The sequence below is a fragment of the Pituophis catenifer genome, unplaced genomic scaffold (assembly GCF_029215685.1).
Source record: "Pituophis catenifer annectens isolate HBS135680 unplaced genomic scaffold, rPitCat1.0.hap2 SCAF_5, whole genome shotgun sequence".
Taxonomy (NCBI): Eukaryota; Metazoa; Chordata; class Lepidosauria; order Squamata; family Colubridae; genus Pituophis; species Pituophis catenifer.
Window position 1 is genome coordinate 54,973,864 of NW_027256885.1, and position 19,781 is coordinate 54,993,644.

Sequence of the window (19,781 nt, forward strand, 5' to 3'; positions counted from 1 at the left end):
CTTCGGTAGGATCCCCAAATATGAAGCCTGGACATTTGGTGGTTGGCTGCGTTGGGGTGTGTTTTAAAAGACTGTATAAAATGCCATGATGCATTTCTGCATTTTTCCAGGCTGCAGAAGGGGGGGGGGGGCAGGGAATAGTGCAGACTGTGTAGGGACACTGCCCTCCTAACCAATCAGAAGACGCTTGTTTGCCATTACAAAGTTGTTAATCCCAGAGTCTTCTGGCTCCTTGCTGCCTTTGCTTTTAATCTTTGAATATATCTCAGGTTTACTCGAATCCCCCCCCTCCCCGGTCAGATATGGAGAAAAAATCCATCGGAAGCAACTGCCGACCAGGGGAAAGATACTGTGTTTTCATTTGCAAATATTTTAAATATGTTGGAGGATTCTTTCGTTGCGTGGAGCTGATTGTCTGCAAGCGAGAAACTGTACACAGACTATTTTATTACAATCGTGAAGACGCAGCTGGCTGCTTTCTTTCGAGGTAAATTTTCTAATCCGTCTCACAGATACACACAAATATCCAAAAACACGCATAAAAATGTCGAAATATTTCTTACATGCATGAATCAAATAGACTTATTTTTTCTTTGAGACATTGAGCGCTTTTAATTATGACGAACGTTGTTTGATTTGAGTTTTGATTTATTTTGAACAATTGTGTTACTGTCTTTATGGTAAATAAATTAGACCCTTGTACTTGAGTCTTTTATGGAACTGCGAAAAACGCAGATTTTTTCAAGGTGGAGTTGGAGTCTCCAGGGAGGATAATTGTGTCCGGAGCAGAACATATGTATTTACAAGAGAGGAACAAAGTACATTGATAAAGAAACGTGTTTCAGTTTATTTGAGTTTGAGATTAATTGTGGAAAGGTTCCTTGGATTTGGTTGTTGAAAACTACCCAAGAAAACTACCCTTCGTGTAATGGAGGAGATTGATATAACAGGGTTTATATTAAGTTATGTCTATTAGTAAACATTAAGTCTTTTTATTCACCAATCAGTTCCTTTTTGGTCACTTGTCTTAAAGCCTTCCTTATTTAAAGAATATGAATGACGGTACTTCATTTAGGTGTCGTGTTCTTCTTTTGAGAATGTTCATTTAGGAGACATTTTGTAATTTTGGGCATTTTTCTAGGCTTCTTTATTTGTACATAGTGGGAAATCTTTTTTGTTTGTATTGATCTGTGTTGGTGGCGCTGTGGTGCTCCTAAACAATTTATGGTCGTTTTACCAAGAAAAGAGGGGGGTTGAGTAAGGTGGGGCAAGATTTTATCAATTGTATCATACTTCCCCCCCCTCCAACAAATACAGCTTTAAATATTAATACATGTATTATAGTTTGGATCATGTACAATATATGCAATAACCAATATACTTGAAGTTCAGTGTACAGAGGTGTCATCACAGTCCTTTGTTGTTCTGTGAGACTAGAGGCAGGGTTTGAATTTTTGTTACTTGCTTTAAAAACATCTAAGATATGTGGAGAACTAATCCATTCTTTATTCATGCTTTTCTCTTGAAAATATTTTCTAGTAGCTAAAACCAATTTTATATTCTCTGTAGAAAGTGATTTTTTAATTGTGCTATAGATTCATTATCAGATAAGTGTTTTTCCTAATACTTGGCACAGTCTTTTTTTTTAAATAGATCTTTATTAATTATTTACAGATAAAAAACATAGTGTAATTTTTGAACAAATATAAATTATATATGGGTATACAACACAACACATAAAGACAACCACAGAGAAGGACAAACCGGGGGTCGTATCGAACCCCCAAATACTTATTCATAGTTACATCCCGGTAAATCCTTTTGTTCAATTAGCGTTGACTATTTTAAATACTAAACACTATCTCATTATAATTAAGTATATATTTAATACTATGTTATTTATTCTATATTTGTCCACTTCCTTAACCATAAATACCAGCGTTCCCAATTGCTGTAATGGATTCTTTTTTGTCTCTTAGGATATACGTTAATTTGTCCAGTTCGGCACAGTTCAATATCTTGTTTATTATAAATTGATCTGATGGTGTATTTACATTTTTCCAATGTTGGGCAAGTGCCATTCTCGCAGCTGTTGTAATATGGATGAATAAATGCCAGTCTTGTCTGCCCACGTCTTTTAGTTTGATTCCAAGTAAGTAAGAATCTGGAGTTAGGGGGAAACTTGCACCTATTATCTCATTCAACCATTTTTGAATCTTTTCCCAAAATTTCCTGATCTGAGGGCAGGTCCACCACTGGTGAAAGAAAGTACCCCTGGCCGAATTGCACTTCCAACATTTATCCGAGGATCCAGGGAACATTTTAGTTATCCTATCTGGTGGGAGGTACCACCTATAGATCATTTTATAAAAGTTCTCCTTAAATGCCGCTGATAATGTCAATTTCATTGATCTATTCCATATTCCCTGCCATTCTTCAAGTTGTATCGGTCTTCCTAAGTTTCTTCCCCAGGCAATCATCGTATCTTTTACTATCTCCTCAGCTGTATAACTTGATAACAAAAGATTTTAGGTCTTAGATATAAATTTTGTTTCAACACCCAGAAGGAGTCTATCTAACGGTTGTGTCGTTTGGTAAATACCATACTCTTGTTTGTCTTTTCTGAATCTAGCTTGAATTTGGGCATATGACCACCAATCTATATCTATTCCTTTTACTTGGAGTTCCTTTCTTGATATTAAGTTCCGTCCTCCATCCATCAGGATGTTGTAGGTCCAATTTTTTTTTATATTATAAACCGTCGGGTAGGTTGCTATCTCCAGTGGGACCACCCATTTAGGAACTTGGGTTTAAGTTTGTTTCTTCATCTTTTCCCATATTTTTATTAAAATTCTTCTAATATAGTGGTTAGTAAAATATTTAGATTGTTTTCCTTGTTGTCCCCACAAAGCTGAGTGCCAGCCTTAGTGAAGATCAAATCCCTCAATCGTTAATATGCGTTTCCTCGAAAGGGATACCCAGTCTCTTATCCAAAGAAGGGATGAGGCTTGGTAATACAACTCCCAATTTGGGAGCCCCAAGCCCCCCCTCGTTTTGTGTTCCTGTAACATTTTTCTCTTAATTCATGGTTTTTTCCCTTGCCAGATAAATTTGCTTATTGCCTGTTCCAATTTTCTGAAGAAATTTTTATCCAAATTTACAGGAGCCGTTTGAAATAGAAAAATCCACCGTGGGAGGATATGGGCTTTGATTGCAGCAACCCTGCCCAAAAGTGAAAGCTGTATATTCTTCCATCTATCTAGGTCCTCTACTGTATCAGCCAATAGTTTGAAGTGATTGGTCTCTTTAATATTAGAGCATTTGTTTGTCATCCAAATCCCTAGATATTTTACCTTCTTAGTAAATTTAAGTCCCATAGCTTCCTGCACCTTATTTTTTTTATCCTCTGTTAAGTTTTTGGATATCATTTTAGTTTTATCTTTGTTAATTTTTAATCCCGCAACTTCTCCATATTCTTCAATTCTCCTTAGCAGTATCGGACCTGAAGTTAGGGGGTCTTCCAAGATGAATACAAGATCGTCAGCGAACGCTTGGAGCTTGTATTCTTCTCCCTTAATCCTCAGGCCTCTAATATCCTTATCTTGCCTGATTATATTGAGAAGTGGTTCCAAAGTTAAAACAAATAATAACGGTGAGAGAGGGCAACCCTGTCTAGTACCTTTGGTGATTTTAATCTCATCGGAGATTGTTCCATTAAATAGCAACCTAGCCGACTGTTTAGTATATATAGCCTGAATTGCATTTATAAATTTAGAGCCAAATTCCATAATTTTTAATTGTTGTGTAATAAAACTCCAGTTGACCCTATCAAAGGCCTTTTGGGCGTCTACGAATACCATTGCCATATCTTTGTCTGAATACCTTTCATAATACTCCATTGCATTTAAAATTACTCTTACGTTATCTCGAAGTTGTCTATAAGGTAGAAAGCCATTTCGGTCCTGATGGATGAAGTGGGAAAGAAATATTTTGAGTCTTTCTGCTAGTACTGTCGTAAAGATCTTATAATCGACATTTAAGAGCGAGATTGGTCTGTAGTTCTGAATTAGTGATTGGTCCGAGTTGGGCTTTGAGATCAATGAAATATAAGCTGCCCTCCAGGATTGAGGTATCTTGGCATCTGTTAAGGCCTCGTTAAATACCTCCTTTAGTTGAGGACTCAGCAAGTCAATAATACTTTTGTATAGTTCACTTGGGAGACCATCAGGCCCAGGGGTTTTTCCCCCTGCTTGCTTCTTAATAGCTCTTTCAATTTCGCCAATAGTAATCTCTTTATTTAAAGTGTGTTTAAAAGAGTCGGGGATCGGTTCCAATTGAAGTTTCTGGAGATATTCCCCAAGTTTATTTTCTTGACATCTTTCTTCTCCATATAGGGCACCGTAAAATTCCCGGGCTATTTTTACTTTTTGATCCCTATTAACTGCCAAATTTCCATTTTTATCCTGTAGGTATTCTATTTTTCTTGCTTCTGCCTCTTTTTTTAGTCTATAACTTAACCATTTCCCAGCTTTGTTCGCATGTTCAAATTGTCTTTGTTTGCTTTTCCTAATTTTGTCTGCCAACTCCTTTTGGTTTATTAATGATATCTCATGTCTAATTAATTCTATTTTCTCTTTGGATTTAAGATTTTGTGGGTCTAATCGCAACACCTCTTCCACTTTTTCTAACTCTGATATTAGCTCCACCCTCTTTGACCTTTCTTCTTTCCACTTGCAGGCGGAGTATTTTATTGCCAATCCTCGCACTACGGCCTTAGCAGTGTCCCAAGTATTTTGTAAAGAAGTGTCCTCTCTTTTGTTTTCCATAAAAAAAAATTGTAATTCCATTTTTATCATATTAACAAAATCCTCATCCTTCATTAATTCAGCTCTCATGGACCATCTCGGTCTTTTTTTTTTAACCCCTGCCCATTTGATTATTATAGGATGGTGGTCTGCCCATACATTCGTACCTATCTCCAATTCTTTAATTATTTCTTTAATCTCTGATGTTGACCAAAACATGTCAATCCGTGACCACGACCGATGCCTGGGGGAGAAGTAAGTATATAGTTTTTCTTTAGGATGTAGATCTCGCCATACATCTGACAGTTCTACTTCAGTTGCCAATTTGTCCCAAGTTTTTGGTAGTGTTTTTCTCTGTCCTTTTGCATATTTTTGGGATCCCCTCCCTGGTTCATAATCCTTACCTACGTCGGAGATTGCATTAGGAGATTGCCTCCGAAGAGCACTCGGAGGCTCCAACTGGTCCAGAATGCGGCCGCGCGGGTGGTTATGGGTGCAACCCGTTGTGCCCGCATGACACCCCTCCTGCGCGAGCTGCACTGGCTCCCAGTGGTCTTCCGGGTGCGATTCAAGGTGTTGGTTACCACCTTTAAAGCACTCCATGGCATAGGACCCGGGTACCTTTGAGACTGTCTTCTGCCACCAATAGCCTCCCACCGGCCAGTCCGCTCCCACAGAGAGGGTCTCCTCAGGGTGCCATCAGCCATCAGCCAAGTTATGTCGGCTGGCGACACCCAGGGGGAGGGCCTTCTCTGTGGGAGCCCCAGCCCTGTGGAATGAACTGCCCCCAGAAATACGTAAGATCTCCGACCTCTGGGTGTTTCGTTGCGCATTGAAGACCCTGTTGTTCCGCCAGGCCAGGCTATCAACATAATAATTTTAATTGGGGTATTTTAAATTTTTGGGGTTTTAATCCGGCCAAATTTATTTAATCATTTTAATTTTTAATCATTGTTGTGTCTTGTGTTTTTAAATTGGCTGTACACCGCCCTGAGTCCTTCGGGAGAAGGGCAGTATAGAAATAAAATTATTATTATTATTATTATTATTATTATTATTATTATTATTATTATTATTATTATTATTATTAAAATCTCCCAAAATACATACATTTTCATAATCAAGATCAGCTATCTGCTTACACAATTTTTTTTAAAAAAAATTTTTATCAGTATTGGGGGCGTAGATAATTACTAGTAGAGCCAGTTTTAGACCTATTTTAATCCCCAAACACAATATTCTTCCCTCTTTGTCTGCGTATAATTGTTGAGTCACTAATCCTTTGTGGTCATACACCACAATACCTCGTTTTTTCTGGTCGGCCAGGGATACATACAGTTTCCCAAGTTTGGGACAAACTAACACCCTCTGCTGGTTTTTACATATGTGGGTTTCTTGTAGACAAATTAAATTGTAATTTTGTTTTTGTAGGTTGAGCCAAACTTTCTTTCTTTTATTTGGGGCGTTTAGACCAGGTGCAGCCCCTCTTCCATATCCTCACTTACCTGTGGCTTTCTGTTTTCGTGATCTAGTTTCCACCTGCAATCCAAGTCCATCCCCAACCTTTTCCTTTCCGTTTGTCTTCTTCTCCTGTTCGCCCTGTCTTTCCATCCTTGTCTCCTGTATAATATCCTCCGCACTCCTACTCTCTGGTTCCCCTTCACTCTCTCGATCAAAAAGAGTGAATTGAGATTCATAAAATTCCTGTGCGTCTTGTGGGGTCTCAAGTCTAATCCTCTGACTCTGCCATGTAAAAGATAACCCCTCTGGCAGTAACCAGCGATACTGAATTCCGTATTTTCTTAAAAAAATTTTTTTTGATTTATATGCCGCCCTTCTCTGGAGACTCAGGGCGGCTTACAAGGCGTTAAGCAATAGCCTTCATACTTTTGTATATTTTATACAAAGTCAGCTTATTGCCCCCACAAACCGGGTCCTCATTTTACCTACCTTAGAAAGGATGGAAGGCTGAGTCAACCTTGAGCCTGGGTTGTTGTAAGAAAGTTGAATTGTCTTCTAGAGTCCCGCACATGTCTTGGTAGTTGCGGTAGTACTATAATACGCTTCCCTCTGTAAGTGAATGACTGGTCCCTGGTTTTCTGTAGTACTTCCTCCCGAACTGTCTTCTTAAAGAAACAAATGTGGATCTCTCGGGAGGTTATGACGCCTGGCGTAACTGGTGTAAATGCGGTAAATTTCATCAACATCCCTCATTACGTCAAGTTGATCCCGTCCTAAAATTCCCACAATTATTTCTCCCATCACTTTATTGAGACATTCTTCCTTTTCCTCCACCACATTCTGGAAACGTAGAAAATACCCAGATCTGTCCATCTCAAGCAGCACTATCTCATTTTACATCTTTTTATTGATCATAGTGTAGTGAGAATCCATTTTTTCTAATCTATTATCCGTTTTGGCTGTTTTCACCTCAATAGTTTGTAGTCGCTCTTCATGATTGATTAAGGTATTCTGGATCTCTTCAAATCTTGTGTGGAATTGCCTTGTCTCATTTGTTAAAGTTGCCACATCTGATTTTAATTCCTCAAGTACTTTAGAAGTACTTTCTTGATTATTAACTAACGTATCTTGATTCTTAAGTACTGTGTCCTGTATAGACTTAAGAATGTCTTGCAGTTCTCGGGATATGGCTGGGGATTTACCAGAGGGTGAGACATCTTCTGCTGATTTTCTTAACATCTGTGGAATTGTTATCGGAGAGCGGGAGGAGGAAGATGTAAGTGTCTTCTTCTTAAGTATTGTCGTGGTCGTAGCCATTTTGGATAGGCCTAACAGATCTCTCCACTCAATCATGCACTGCCATGTTTGTCAATATCGTTCAGTTTCGTGGTAATAAAACTACTTTATCTCAAAATTTTTCCTACTAAAGTATAGATTAATCAACCAAATAGGTTTCTCTAACAATAATTACACTACTTAACCAATCCTTCAATTAGAAACTGAATTGAAATCAATAACTCTAAGGTCTATCTATCTTTAGTATAATAAATATGAAGAGCAATTACTTAGGACAAATAAACTGTAGTTTTACAATCAATTGGTGGATAAGCAATTAATAACTTTACAAGTTATTTTGGAATGCCCTTTGGAATGAACTGCCCCCAGAAATGCGTAAGATCTCCGATCTCTGTGTATTTCGCTGTGCCCTCAAAACCTTGTTGTTCCGCCAGGCCAGGCTATCAATGTAAAGATTTTAATTGGTTTTAAATATGGGATTTTAAATTTTGGGGTTTTATAATTGAGCCAATTATTTAATAATTTTAATTATTTTTAAATTTTGTCTGTCTTTGTGCTTTTAATTAGGCTGTATACCGCCCTGAGTCCTTCGGGAGAAGGGCGGTATAGAAATAAAATTAATAAATAAATAAAATAAATAAGTCTATCTATCTATCTATCTATCTTTGATATAATTTTCAAAATAATAAGTAGTGCAATTAGTTAAGGCAAATAAGCTGTAGTTTTAGTTTTACAATTAAGAGGTAAATAATAAATTAATAATTAACAATTCTCATTTAATATCTATCAAATGCTCAATAATAATGACCCGTGGATAATAATAATTATCAGAGCAAACACAATAAATAATTTCTCAAAGAGAAAAGAGGATCAAGATAGTTGTGGATTAAATCCCAGAATTAACCACTAGATGGCAATCAAAGAGCAACGTAAGTTGACTTTCGCATTCAGAAGATTGTTCCAAATTGACAGCTCATGCAAATGGCGTCCTACTTGTAGCTTCCAGGGTGAATGTCCAATGAATGAATGTTAACTATTTCTGTATTGCACAGTCTTAAACGTTTCTTTTTTGTTTAAAAAGAGTAAAAAACAGCAAATAACAGTTTGGGACTGGCCTTTTTTTAAAAAAGTATGTATTTTTAAAATGTCCTGTAGCTAGTGCATGTTTTAATTAAGAATGGAAATAAAACTGAAAATGACAAATATATAAACTTTAAAATTGTAATGTACTCAAAATAGTTTTTTCACCTATTTTGAGTACATTACATATGCACCATATATACATACTTATAAAGGAGAATATTTGTAGTTCAGGGTTGAAATAAGGGGTCCTTGGTGCTCTCTGAGCTTGTTTTCTTGCAGACGTTTCATTACCCTAACTAGGTAACATCATCAATGCTAGTGATGACTAGCATTGATGATGTTACCTACCATAGTTAGGGTAATGAAACGTCTGCAAGAAAACAAGCTCAGAGAGCACCAAGGACACCTCATATACTTACTTATATACATGTATTAAGAATTAAATACCTGTTTCCTGCAAACATTTGTAAATTTACACAGTATAGACAAAAAGATGCAAAAAGGCTTCATTCATTCATAAAATGAAAGTGCTTACCTTATAGTTTGAAATGATCACAATATCTGGGAAAATGCAACAGGTTAATTAATCTATTAAAGTATAGTGAAGGAATGAATTATTTTTCTTTTTCTTACTGTAGTTAGTGTGAAGTTCTTTGAATAATTTATGTAACTTATATAGAACACACTTTTAAACAGAAGATGTGTATGTAGAAAAATACTAAAACTGACATTAAACATCTCCTTCCAAACTAGTTCTTTCTTGAAACTGAAGTAACATTTATTTACAGAGTAAATGCCATATTGTAGAATGTATTTGACTGTTTCAGAGGTTTTTTTTTTGAAAATATTTTTTATTTTTTTAAAAAACATAAACATAAAATACATCTTTTAAGAACAAAGTCTTGATTCGGTCATAAATAGGTACAATCGCTTACACGTCTTTGACAGGCTGTATCCCAAATTTCCTCCGTTACATCTTTTAAGATAAAAATCAAAACACAAATTTTAACAAAAAATTCTAATATCTTAATCTAGGTATTTACCATTCTATTGTATCGCCACAAATCTTAATTTCCAAATAAACACATCATTTTTAATTCCAGTTATTAATCAAAATTCTATCTAGCTCTTCCCCAAATTTCCTCTATTACACCTTTTAACATATAAATCAAAACACCAATTTTTAACAAATTTTTTAACCTCTTAATCTAAATATTACCTTACTATTATCTCATCACAAATCTTAATTTCCAAATAGGCACAACTCTATTTTTATTTCAATTTATAAATCAAATTTCTATCTATATTCCTTAGTCCTTGGACCCATTTCATCAAATCCTTTAATCTTAAACTCTATTAATTTACACCTATTTTTTTAAAATTTATCATCTATTACACTTTTCATTTTATACAGAATCATTTCATACTCATTTCGCTTCATTTGAATTATTTTTCCAACATATTCTTTTTTCACCCCCATCTATTATTTTATCTAATTTCCAACCATTTTATATTTTAGCTGATTCACAGCATATTTTCCTCCACACCTACATCTATTGTTTAGCTGGTTTGCAGTATATTTTATTTTGGCTGATTTCCAGCATATTCTCCTCCTCACCTCCAACTATTATTTATTTTTATTATTATTATTATTAATCAAATTTCTATACTGCCCTACTCCCGAAGGACTCAGGGCGGTGAACAGCCAAGATAAAATACAGATAATACAAATATTAAAAATCCCTTAAAATTATTAAATATTTTGGCCGAAACACAGATTAAAACACCCAATTTATAAAATCACGAATTAAAAAATTTAAAAGAGGAGAGTTAGGCCAGGCCAGCCTGCTGAAATAGAAAAGTTTTGAGAGCACGGCGAAACGTGCGCAGGTCCGGGATCCTCCGTATCTCTGGGGGGAGCTCGTTCCAGATGGTAGGTGCCCCCACAGAGAAGGCTCTCCCCCTGGGGGCCGCCAGTCGACACTGTTTGGCCGACGGCACCCTGAGGAGCCCCTCTCTATGGGAGCGTACTGGTCGGTGAGAGGCTATTGGTAGCAGAAGGCGGTCTCGTAAATATCCCGGTCCGATGCCATGGAGCGCTCTAAAGGTGGTAACCAAAACCTTGAAGCGCACCCGGAAGACCACCGGGAGCCAGTGCAGCTCGCGCAGGAGGGGGGTCACATGGGAGCGCCACATCGCTCCCATCACCACCCGCGTGGCCGCATTCTGGACCAGCTGGAGCCTCCGGGTGCTCCTCAAGGGGAGCCCCATGTAGAGAGCATTGCAGTAGTCCAAGCGGGAAGTAACGAGAGCATGAGTGACCATATTTAACGAGTCCCGATCCAGAAAGGGACGCAACTGGCGAATCAGGCGGACCTGATAAATTTAGCTGATTTCCAGCATATTTTGTTTTGGCTGATTCCCAGCATATTTTATTTTGGGTGTTTCCACCATATTCTCCTCCTCTCCTCCAAGTATTGTTTAGCTGATTTCCAGCATATTTTGTTTTGGCTGATTTCCAGCATAATCTCCACATCTCCAACTATTGTTTGGCTGATTCCCAGCATATCTTATTTTGGCTGTACATCTCTTCCTGGGTGATTCCCAGCGTGGTTCAGAATACTAACCATTTCCAACATACATTATATCATTTTTATCCACCTTTACATTGATTTTCTATTTTAATTACCTTGTTTTATTTTCCATCTTTATTACTCTATAAACACCTGTATATGTTCAAAATTCATTTAAATATTTAAGCATTACATTTTCATTTTTAATCAAACTGTTTTATGTTCTTATTTCACAACCAAATATATTTTATTTTATAGCATTTCCTTATCTGTCCATAAGTATTCCATTTAATTCAATGTTGCCAAATTTGAAACACTATAGGTCAGTGATGGCTAACCTTTTTGCCATCGCGTGCCAAAAGCGGGGGGAGGGTGGGGGGTTGCAGGTGCGTGTGCCAACATCCATAATTCAATGCGCCCTGCCCTCCCACGCATGCGCACGTGACCCCCCCACACTTCCCCCTGCTTTTGGCACGTGATGGCCCGGTGGGCCCGGTAGGCCCATTTCCCCCCCACCCCAGGCTCCAGAGGCTTTCTAGGAGCCTGGGGAGGGCAAAAAGAGCCTTCCCCATCCCCCCCGGAGGCCTTCCCGGAGGCCAGAAACAGCCAGTTTCCTGATTTCCGGTGGGACCGGAAGGCCTGAAAATCAGTTGGCTGGTGCACGCATGCGCGCTGGAGCTGAGCTAGGGCAACACTCGTGTGCCCACCAATATGGCTCCGCGTGCCATCTGTGGCACCCGTGCCATAGGTTCGCCATCACAGCTATAGGTCTTTTTAATTCTCTTGTTATAACTATTCCATGCAAAGTCCGTCAGCTTCCCTTCTTTTGTTCCTGCGCCATTTAACTTCTTTTGTTCCTACGCCAGTTAGTTTCACTTTTTTAATAGTTCCATTATATTTCTTCTTTCTTTCCACCAATAAAACCACCCATAGACAGAACAGGATTCTCCAAAATTCAAAAGCCCTTGGTTGTTTTCAAAGTAATCCAAAATAAATGACAAATCACATTGTTTCTTTTTCAAACGGAAGTCGAATCTCTGCAGTCCACACTTTCACTTAGTCACGGCAATCTCCATTTTGTTGTAATTATGTAACCATCCCTTTGTCTCTCTTCTTCTAAATTTAAAGGTGTTAAATCCCTGTTTATCGTTTTTTCTTTTTTCTTTCTCCAAAGATCAAATCAGTTCCAGTTTAAAAAAATTTCCTCCAATTTTTCTAGCATGTTTCAATAGTCGATTGTTCCAAATTAGTCTATACTAAGATAGATTCCTTAAAGGGTCTTTGCCTCCTGTAATTCCTTTACTAGATCTTCTTGCCCCACAAATCCATAGCCGCTGTTTAAGGCTAGGGGTCTTATTAGTAAAAATTCATACTCTGATGTTGTTTCTCGCCAAGGTCGGTGTCACTCACCCAGCTTCAAAGTACATCATTCTTTACTTCTTCCTCCTGCACATTTCTTTTTTCGGTTTGTCCCAGCTTCATGGCAGCCGCCATGACTGCCGCCCCCCACCGCCGCCTCACAGAGGGTTCCCTCCAACCTCCGAGGAACTTGCCTGTTCCTCTCGGTCGTCCGAGGCGCCCCTCTTCTCCCCCCCGTCCCTGCAAGACGGGTTTGGTCTGAAGACCCATCAACGGCGGTTTGGCAGCCGGGGTTTTTGCGGGGCTCATCAGAGCCAGCTATTTCCCCGACTGTCTCGCCGTGACGCCAAACCGGAAGTCCCTGTTTTCCAGCACTCTGCTCCTGCAATCCACCTCTGGGTTCCTTCCTCATCGCTTCTCTTTTGACTGGGTGACATCTTTAAAATTGTGTCTTCGTGCTGTGGCCACGCCCCACTTTCCCATGATGCACCAGTCTTTTCACTCAGTCGCTGACTGACTGGTGTGTTTTTTCTTCGTGCTGGATTTTTTGAGGTGGTTTTAGCTTCATTGCGTTAGGTTTTTAATTTATTTTTTCTTAGTTTTTCATTCTCGGTGAGAGCCTTATCTGTGTGCTGCAGGGCGTGTGAGTGGGGCTCGGAGAACCAGCCCGCCTTCCGCCGGGATCCTTATCGTCTGTTAAACGCAGCTCGGGTTTCCGACCCTTCGGGGCGGTACCCTGTCCTTTCTACAGCCGCCGGTGTGTGGCGTGGGGTTTCGCGTTTGCCGCTTTCCCCCCCCCACACCAATTTCTTTCAACGAACCTTGTTTTCGGCTCTCCTAGGGCGGCTCCGGAGCTCTTCGCATGGTTCGCCCTGCGGGCTCTGACGTTTTGATTACTTCCACCGCTACTGCTAGTGGGCACGGAGCTCCATTTATCTGCCTTTTCAAGTTTACCGCTCCAGCCAGCAGGCGTTCTATCAGAAGCGGCACCTGACCATCCTGGAGCGCTGACCTTCCGACGGTGGTGAGCTTTGCTGGTGCCCGTCCCTCGGGCGGCACCTAGTGAAATTTGGCATCGGGGCTTCCTCTTTTCGCCCTTGCCAGCACTGGCGGCCATTTTATTACGATCTCGCGGCCGCCATTTTGTTGTGTTTGGCGCCAAAACCGCTACAACGGGCCCCTTTATCTGACGAGCAGCCTTGAGTCACCCGTTTTTCTGTCGGGTCGCTATTGTTTGCGTTGCCTTTGTGTTCTGTGCCTTGCTTTCTTCGGGTGAGCACTCATTCTCATCCTTAGCAATTTGTGGCAACCTCCAGCTATCCCACTGCGTTTGGGGCTTTTTTCCCTATTGCCTTCTTTTCCCTTTTTTGGAATTTGGCTGGACTGTTTCAATTGCCCGTGGCCTTATTGGTGTCTCATTGTATATAGTTCAGGATTTTTACAGTTGGTTGTTTTGAATTCCTAATATTTTTCAAAAAAAAAAAAGAACAAACAAAAAAAGAATGGCGGATGCTTACCTATCCTCTGACCTGGAGCATGAGCCTAGTCCACCTAGGGCTCCGGCCAAACACAAATCTAAATCACGTGGCAGATTGGCTTCTGCCTCTGAGGACTCCCGTCAACATAGGTCGTCGGTGGCGGCGGATAAGGATGCTCAACGACGCCACAAGGCCCTTGAGCGCCAATATGACAAGGCCAGACAGGCCACCTTGGCTTCTGTTTTTGCCACCGGCCAAGCCCCTCCTTCTCCAACTCGAGACTCTACAACTGGTCCAATACGGCCAGGTACTTCGGGACGACTGTCCAAGGGAGCTTCTATTTCTCTGCTGGACGTTTCATCGGTTGGTCTACTTCCGCCTGTTTCTGCTTCTACATCTCGCCCCGAGGCGACTTTCACACCAACCGCCGCTGGTCTGCGTGGAGCTGATGGCCAGTTAGTGTCTTCCCAGGTGGACTTGCAACTCTTACTATCGAATGCCCTGTCCTCACTACTGGCCGCGGGAATCCAACAGCCGCCCGGTCTACAAGCTCAGGCGCCCCCCCCCCCACAGGTGTCTCAACCTCCTACCCTGCCTCCTTCAAAGTCTTCTCACCGCTTCGCACCCGAATCTTCGGAGGAATCTGATCAAGGGGATGATGCAATGGACGAAATGGAATTTTCAGAAGATGAAGGCCTGACACCGGACGTTCCTGCGTTTGCTGGCCTTTTCAGGCCCTCCTTATTTAAATCCCTCCTTCACAAAGCGCGTCAAATCACGAATATGTCTGCTTCGACCACTACACCGTCTGAGGCTGCGTCTACGTCGGCCCCCCACGAGGCTTTGTTTTCATCTTCCAAGCCGGGCAGGGACTTCATTCCTTGTCCTCAACTTTTTTCTGATGTGTTACAAACGCCTTGGTCTCAACTGGCTTCTTCAACGGGCCCTAATAGTATTGATAAGAAACTATACTGCGCGGCTCCGGATTTGGACGCCATGCTGAGTGTGCCCGTAGTGGATCCACCAATTGCTAGTCTATCTTCGTCGTCGTTACTCTCCACTGACTCACTAGACGGCTTGAAATCGGAGGACAGGAAGTCTGAGCTTTCCTTCCGTAAGGAACATCAGGCCTTGGCATGGACAATTAAGACCGCGACCGCTACATCATTTTTTAATCGGGCGACGTTGCTTTGGCTAAGGCAACTGCAGGATAGACTGCCGCCGGAAGATACACGCCTGCACCAGGACATAAACAAAATTGTAGCTGCTATGGAATATTCAGCTGACGCCTCACTGAATTCAGTGAAGTTTGCCTCCAGGGCGTTGGCGTCATCAGTAACATCCCGTCGCTTGTTTTGGCTTCGGAACTGGAGGGCCGACTCCAAGGCCAAATGGCGTTTGGCGGCGGCCCCATACAAGGCCCCGAATCTGTTTGGCTCCGCACTTGACCCTGTTCTTATCGAGGATAAGGACAAACGGAAGGTTATGCCAACATCATCTTATCGCAGGCCTGAATGCCGTTATACGCCCTACTATCAAAGACAGTCCTTTCGGGCGGCGTCGGGTTCGGGTGGCCCCTACTCACAACGCCCGCAGTACTTCGGTTCTGACCGTTCCTCTGATCGCCAGCGGTTTCGTGACAGGTCCAGAAACACCTCTGCCTCCAAGCGCCCCTTCCGTGGGTCCGGATACCGCCAATTTCGCAGGGGGAAATGACTGCAGGTCGCTGGATCCCATCGGCAGTCATCTGCAAGACTTTCATCACCAATGGGAGCAGTCAACCACGGACGCATGGGTTCTCCGTACGGTGGCCTCCGGCCTGTCGATCGAATTTCTGGGATGTCCCCCATCTCGTCATATTTGTTGTCCTGCACCTCGTTCACCCGAAATGGGCCGCCTTCTACAGGAACAGGTCCTCCATCTACTCCACATAAAGGCGATAGAGAGGGTCCCGACGCAACAACATGGCTTGGGCTTCTACTCAACTCTCTTTCTGGTCCCAAAACATTCCGGAGGTTGGAGGGCCATCTTGAACTTGAAAGATCTCAACCTTTCCATCTGTTATCGCAGATTCAAGATGCACTCCCTGGGGTCCATCCTGGGGGGGGTTCGTCGTGGCGACCTCCTTCAATCAGTCGACCTCAGGGAGGCATATCTGCATGTTCCAGTTTTGCCCGCACACAGAAAGTTTCTACGTTTTCAAATTGGACAGGACCATTATCAATATTGCGCGATGCCCTTTGGCTTATCCTCTGCCCCAAGGACCTTCACCAAATTTGTTAGGGTGTGTGTAAAAAGTATTTGTTGCTTGTGCAACGAGCAGAGCAGAAACACACAGGGAAGGAGACAAACGTGTGGCTCGTGTGAGAAAAATACTTTATAGATAACAAGCAGTCTCGGTGTAAGTAAAACAGTCCAAGGTCATAAACAGTAATATCAGTCCAGTAAGTATCTTCCCTTACCAAAGCAAACAGACTTTAGTAACTCTTGGTATACAGTACCATATAACAGACGCAGTAAGCAACAGGATACAATCAGGTATCAATCCGGAAGAAGCAGGAAGAAGGAACACTTCTCTGTGCTGCTTATTTATGCACTGTAGCCTAATTACAGGGTTCAGCAAACCCTGATTACGTGGCTCAGTTGTTTCTTAAAGAAACAGATATATTGCCTGACCAACAGGTTAGGAGTAAGCTACAAGCTGAACCTAACAAAATTGGTGGCTGTCGTGGCGGCTTCCCTCCGAAAGATCCCGGTTCGGGTACTCTGTTATCTCGACGACATCCTGGTATTGTCATCTTCCAGGAGTCAGGCTGCCCGAGACCTTCAACTAGTCATCAAGGTATTCCAGGACCATGGATTTTCAATAAATTTCCCAAAGAGTCATCTGCACCCGTCCACGTCACTACTGCATTTAGGGGCAGTGATCGACTCTACACAAGGTCAGGTTTTTCTTTCCCCGGACAGAATTCAGAGCATTCAAGATTTGATCCGTCAAACTCTTGCACATCGGTCCGTACCTCTTCTCCAGCTCTCACAACTACTGGGGAAAATGGTTTCGTGCTTCTCGATTGTGCCGTGGGCTCGACGCCACGCGAGGCCGCTACAATGGTTCCTGCTACCGTTCCAACGTTCGGGTCGCAGCGATTCCTCCCACAAAGTGTCTCTTCCGCCCCAACTTCGGCTGTCGTTCCAGTGGTGGATAGGTCCAGCCATTCACAAAGGCTCATATTTTCTGATACAGGACCGACTGACTCTGACTTCGGATGCCAGTCTTCGGGGCTGGGGTGCCCACCTGCTAAATCAGGTAGTGCAGGGCCGTTGGTCCGACTCGGAAAAAGGTCACAACATCAATCTGTTGGAACTGAGGGCCATCCGGCTAGCCCTCCGCCATTTCCAATCGCAGTTGGAGGGTCACCACGTGCTTGTCCTCACGGACAACATTACAGCCAAGGCCCATGTAAACAAAGAAGGAGGGACTCATTCGAGGCCACTAATGCTGGAAGCGGAGCATCTATTCCGTTGGGCGGAACACCATGTTCTCTCCCTGAGGGCCGATCACATCTCAGGCGCAGACAACGTGCGGGCAGATTGGCTCAGCAGACAAAGTCTCGATCAATCGGAGTGGCAACTGGACCCAAGCCTGTTTCAGGAGGCGACTCGCATCTTCGGCATGCCGGTAGTAGACTTGTTCGCCAGCCCGTCGAACGCCCAACTACCTCGCTATGTGACTCGTTACCCGTGCCACTCAGCGATGGATCAGGACGCACTCCGGTGCTGCTGGCCTCGGGGGCTCTTGTACGCCTTTCCACCGGCTCCTTTGATTCCCCAGGTGATTCGGAGGCTGTTGGAGGAACGAGCCGAGCTGCTCCTGGTGGCCCCCGACTGGCCCCGTCGGCAGTGGTACGCAGATTTAGTGGCGCTGTCGACCCGTCCACCGTGGCTGATTCCACCGGAACGCATCGTCTTACGTCAAGGGGCCATCGACCATCCAGACCCAGGATGGCTCCGATTGGCCCTTTGGCGTTTGAGCGGGTCATCTTGCGAAAGGACCGGCTCCCCGACTCTGTCATAAGTACGATCCAAGCTTCTCGATGACCATCGACATCGCGGATATACGAGTCGACCTGGAGATCATTCTGTGCCTGGTGTGCGACGAACCTGGTGGACCCTACTTCAGCCAGAATTGAAGACGTCTTGTGCTTCTTGCAATCCGGTTTAGACAAAGGATTGTCGCCATCTACTCTTCGTCGTCAGATGGCGGCGTTGTCTACAGTCATAAGGTGCCCCCCTTATTCGTCTTTAGCTCTGCATCCACTACTTAAGGGGTTTCTTCATGGGGCCATGAATCTGTGCCCGCCTCCGGTCCATCGGTATCCAACCTGGGACCTTTCTCTCGTCCTTCAAGCTTTGATGTCTCCCCCTTTTGAACCACTGGGATCAATTCCCCTCAAGTTTTTGTCGCTCAAGGTAACTTTCCTTTTAGCTGTCACTTCGGCCAGACGCATATCTGAGCTCTCTGGTCTATCGATTAGAAAGGATCTCTGTATCTTCCAACCTAATACAGTGATACTGCGTCTGGATCCTGCTTTCTTGCCCAAGGTGAACTCTTATTTTCATCGTGCTCAGGAGCTCATTCTTCCGGATTTCTGCCCGTCACCACAGCATCAACGTGAAAAGGACTGGCATACCCTCGACGTGCACAGAGCTCTGCGTCGTTATATTCGTAGAACTGAATCATTCCGGAAAACTGAGGCTCTTCTAGTGTCTTTTCATCCACCATCCTTGGGCCAGAAGATTTCTCCATCCACCGTGGGCAGGTGGATTAAGTCGTGTATAGCTACAGTTTACCAGCAACGTTCCCGAGCTGTTCCGGATCGAATTTTACCACATTCCACACGGAGTGCGGCATCGTCAGCTGCCTGGGCGACGCAGGCCTCAGTTTCTGACATATGTAGGGCCGCTACTTGGTCTTCTGTGACACCTTTCATCAGACATTATCGTATCGATGCTTATGCCTCCGCCAAAGCTTCTTTCGGTCGACGTGTCCTTCAGAGTGTTATTGACGTCCAGAGTTCGGGGACCAATTAGTTTCCCACCCTTGGGATCTGAACTTTGGTATATCCCAGAGGTGGATTGCAGGAGCAGAGTGCTGGAAAAAGAACGTTGTCTTACCTGAACGTTCCTTTTCAGCTCTCTGCGACTGCAATCCACTCCCACTCCTTGGTTACTGTCTGTTCTGGTTTTCACTGGTTCCAGAATTCATGGTTTTTTAGAGTTGTTACTGTTAATTTTGAAATTTTTGACTAGTTGGTCACGCCTTCGTTCAAAGACTGGTGCATCATGGGAAAGTGGGGCGTGGCCACAGCACGAAGACACAATTTTAAAGATGTCACCCAGTCAAAAGAGAAGCGATGAGGAAGGAACCCAGAGGTGGATTGCAGTCGCAGAAAGCTGAAAAGGAACGTTCAGGTAAGACAACGTTCTTTTCAGAGTTAACACTAGTTAAATCACATTATTCCTAACCACGTAGCTAAATTCTAAAATAAGGGTTTATATGGTTTAGTTACCTATTTAGCTTATTAAAGCTGTGATTAAGTATATGAATAACAATTGTTTCTACTAAACAGAATATGCTTTCATCAATTATGTCCTCACTATATAATAACAATGGCTCTTTGAAAGGACCAATCATGGATGTTTGCTTATAAATCTAGGAATGCAAT

At 42.6% G+C, this 19,781-nt stretch overlaps 1 protein-coding gene across 1 annotated transcript in view; it reads left to right on the top strand.

Annotated features, from left to right (window-relative positions):
• Positions 1-409: 409 nt before the first annotated feature.
• Positions 410-19,781, top strand: part of EPC1 (enhancer of polycomb homolog 1) — a 331,961-nt gene continuing 312,589 nt past the window's right edge. The window contains exon 1 of the mRNA XM_070944627.1: positions 410-487. The gene's annotated coding sequence lies outside the window, so the exon portion shown is untranslated. The remainder of the gene's footprint in view (positions 488-19,781) is intronic.